Raw genomic sequence first — 3,511 nt, 5'->3', positions numbered from 1 at the left:
AGATGAAGAGGAGATGGCTATAATACCAAGTATTGGAAGAATACTAAAATCCAGCACTAAAAAAAGATTAACTCTTGCTTTTGTATTTGTAGGAAATAAGGATGACCAAATAAATTGTGCATAATTTGTGTTTATGTAACAGCTGTGGTGGTGGTTACAGCATATATCTCACACTACACTTCCATATGGCATCCTTCCGTTCCATGTTTCATTTTCGGAAGGTGCGATGATGGGAATATGTGTGTCATCAATGCATCCAAAAACACTGGAAATTCTAATTATTGGGTTACTTCCAGATGTCGCCGCAAGATGTTATCAAGTGGACGTCAGCGAGGCACACCTTCATTACTGCTCTGCATACAGCGGCCTTATTATTACTAATGTGCTCTGAATCCCCGATGTAGAAAACTACAGAATAAATATGCATGTGGATATGGCACCAAAAATGTAACTCCCTACGAATTAATACAGCCTCCTCATCTACAGTATGAAAGGACATGCCATTTTTGTCACTTTGACATGTCTGGTGTTTGGCGGGGGGAGGTGGGGGAAACAAAAAATAATCTTGTTTACGTTTGCATTAAGATGATTTTTCTTACCCCATGGCAGATAATTTTACATGTTTTAAGTAAAATGCATTTAAATGCACTTGTTTTCCCCCAGGAAACAAGAATAAACTTAAGCTATATCATTTTTCTTATATAGAAAATGCATCGTGATTTTTTTTATTTTTTATATTTGTACTTGAAATAAGAGAAATACTCAGTAAGAAAAGCATTGTTGCAGCGAGAATGAATGAATGAGGTATTTAAACATCGCTTGTGCTTTAAAAAGGTGGAGGAGACCGTAAGAAACTCTGGGTTTAATGAAGAAAACCTACTCCCGTCCAGGTTAGGTTCACTGAATTACCACGGTAACTGACTCTGAGTATAAGTTACCTCTCTTTCAGAAACGGGCTTGACTTTCCCTGCTTTCTCGAGTTTGACAAACCTCTCATTCTGAAACTGAAAACCCAGAGTTTCCCTCATTTCAGGGTTAACATACTCAGAGTTTCACTTAACCTCCTTTCAGAAACGGGCCCCTGGAATGTCATGTTATTGTAACGCAAGCAGTAGCAATGGAAAATTACTGCTTCACAACATTGCCTCAAGGTTTTTAACGTCACACGACATTCTTTTATCTCTTAATCTTACTATTTAAAACAAATATTCTTTGAAACCACACAATTGTAAGATTACGCAACAATGGAAAAAAAAAATACAATTTAAATGACTAATCAATGAATGAATCAATAAAATGAGTATATAAATGGCTTAAATGATTAAATGGAATAATTAAATGATTATAAATGAACGAATGACTGAATATAAAAGAAAGAAAGTAAAACAACACAAATATATGGTTGCTCTCTTGTAGCAACACACACAGGTTGCTATGAAGAATTCTTGGATCCTTCAACAGAGTGTCTTCATTTTTTTATTTGAATTGTGTTTTTTTTGTTTTGTTTCGAGGTTAATAATCAACTTTGCAAAGTAATACTTTGGTCATTTTTTTATTACAATTAATACTAATGACCTACTGACCACAGTCTTTGCAACAGTAGTCCCAGTTGGATTCATCATCAGTATAGCACCACAGGTAACTATAGCCATGGTATCCACAGGGGTGTTCAGACCAGCAGGTCTTGTCGTTCACAGCTGAGAGGCAGTCATCAGAAGTACAGCACCTGTCTTTATTGCCATCTACAGTGTAGCACCACTTGTGATCTGAACCATATGTGCCACAGGCATAGTTGCTGTGGCAGTACTCCCCATTTTTAGCTCTACTTCCCGACAGTGGAGGGCTGCAGTAGTCCCAGCTGTCGAAAAAGAAACCATGACCGGTCCGGCACCAGTAGTAGTCCTCACTGTGTGTGCCACAGGGGTGATCATACCTGCACCAGTACCCTCCAACTGTGAAGTGTGAGTGCTGGGAACTTCTGACGACCCTTTTCAGCGTGCGAGACATGTTCTGCACATCTGTGGCCATCTGGTCTACATGGTTCGGATTTATTAATTTGTCAAACACACCCTGAACCTCCATTTAATTTTTTACTGTCATCAAAACAATCACCAACAAAAATCTTAACCGACTGACGAGATTTTAACAGCTCACTATGGAGTCTGCTGAGCTTATCATTCAGGTCCGAGACTCTCATCAGGCGTATGCCACTCTCCGGCTGGTTTTTCCCAATGTAGCCGAAGGAAAAAGAGTTTGTGTCATTAAGGTGGTGTTTATAACAGACGGCTGTCCAGATGTGAGAGGGCACAGTCACTCTTTCTGGGTCTTCAGAGGTTCCCTTGAGTGGTATTCGTACATCATCATCAGGTACTGTACCTGTGACAATGTAGACTGTTGCAGAACCGCCATGACTGTCAAGCTTGCTTCTTAAGAAACTCCTCAGCGCGCGCTCCCAGTTCTTCCAGTGGATACGGTTGAAAGACTCGTCCATCGGTGCAGCGTTGGTCAGTGTGAACGTTGCGATACGGCCTTCGTCGCATTGGAAGCTGTTGGGGTTCAGGAGTCCATGATCATATCCGGAGTCGCTGTAGTCGCTGCTGATGGCTTGGTATCTTTAATAATGTTTTCATCAGAGTCCCTCTCACAGACCATGTGATCAGTTCGGGATTCAGGTTGGGAAATCTACAGAAGAAATATAATGTTAGATGGTTAGTTTGATACATAGTTTTTCTTACCACATTTTTCTGCATTGTTTCTTTTCTAGTTTTCTAATTAAAGTCTTTTGTTTAGACAGTGAGTGAAGCACATGTTTACCTGTGGCTCGATGTGCCAGTTTTCTGTCCTTCCAGCAGTTTTAATAATGTTTTCATCAGAGTCCCTCTCACGGACCATGTGATCAGTTCGGGATTCAGGTTGGGAAATCTACAGAAGGAATATAATGTTAGATGGTTAGTTTGATACATAGTTTTATTTTACCACATTTTTCCTGCATTGTTTCTTAAGGAATACAGCGTGTAAACTGCTAATTAAAGTCTTTTGTTTAGACAGTGAGTGAAGCACATGTTTACCTGTGGCTCGATGTGCCAGTTTTCTGTCCTTCCAGCAGTGCTTGAGCATTCAGGGTCAAATATGTAGGCGCTGTAGAGAGGGATCCTGCCATGAACTGAGTACAGAGTAGCGTAATAGTAGTGATCAGATTCCAGCTTCTGACAAATTTTCTTGGCATTCTGATCCATTCCTCCTGGTTCAGTGTCTTTGTAGAAGAACCCTTTACAGTCATCAAAGCTCACGACCACTTTTGCCTGAGCACTGAATGCTCTCAGCACAATACAGGTGAACAGACCAAGAACAAACATGGTGTGAAGCTGATCTTGTGTTATAGAGTAGAGACACCAGAAGCTGCTACCTTCAGTACACTCAGAGTCAGCAATGTTCTTGTAGAAGCACAGCTTCTTAAATCCAGTCGGTGATGTTTTTGGGTGTGACTGAAATTAAAGAAGTAGAAGAAATG

General features: G+C 40.2%; 1 pseudogene; it reads right to left on the bottom strand.

Annotated features, from left to right (window-relative positions):
• Positions 1 to 1,575: 1,575 nt before the first annotated feature.
• Positions 1,576 to 3,410, bottom strand: LOC107572824 (endonuclease domain-containing 1 protein-like; annotated as a pseudogene).
• Between the last annotated feature and the right edge of the window lie 101 nt (positions 3,411 to 3,511).

This window comes from Sinocyclocheilus grahami, unplaced genomic scaffold (genome assembly GCF_001515645.1).
Source record: "Sinocyclocheilus grahami isolate Dianchi unplaced genomic scaffold, SAMN03320097.WGS_v1.1 scaffold1817.1, whole genome shotgun sequence".
Lineage (NCBI taxonomy): Eukaryota > Metazoa > Chordata > Actinopteri > Cypriniformes > Cyprinidae > Sinocyclocheilus > Sinocyclocheilus grahami.
This window is presented reverse-complemented; position numbering and strand designations above follow the sequence as displayed.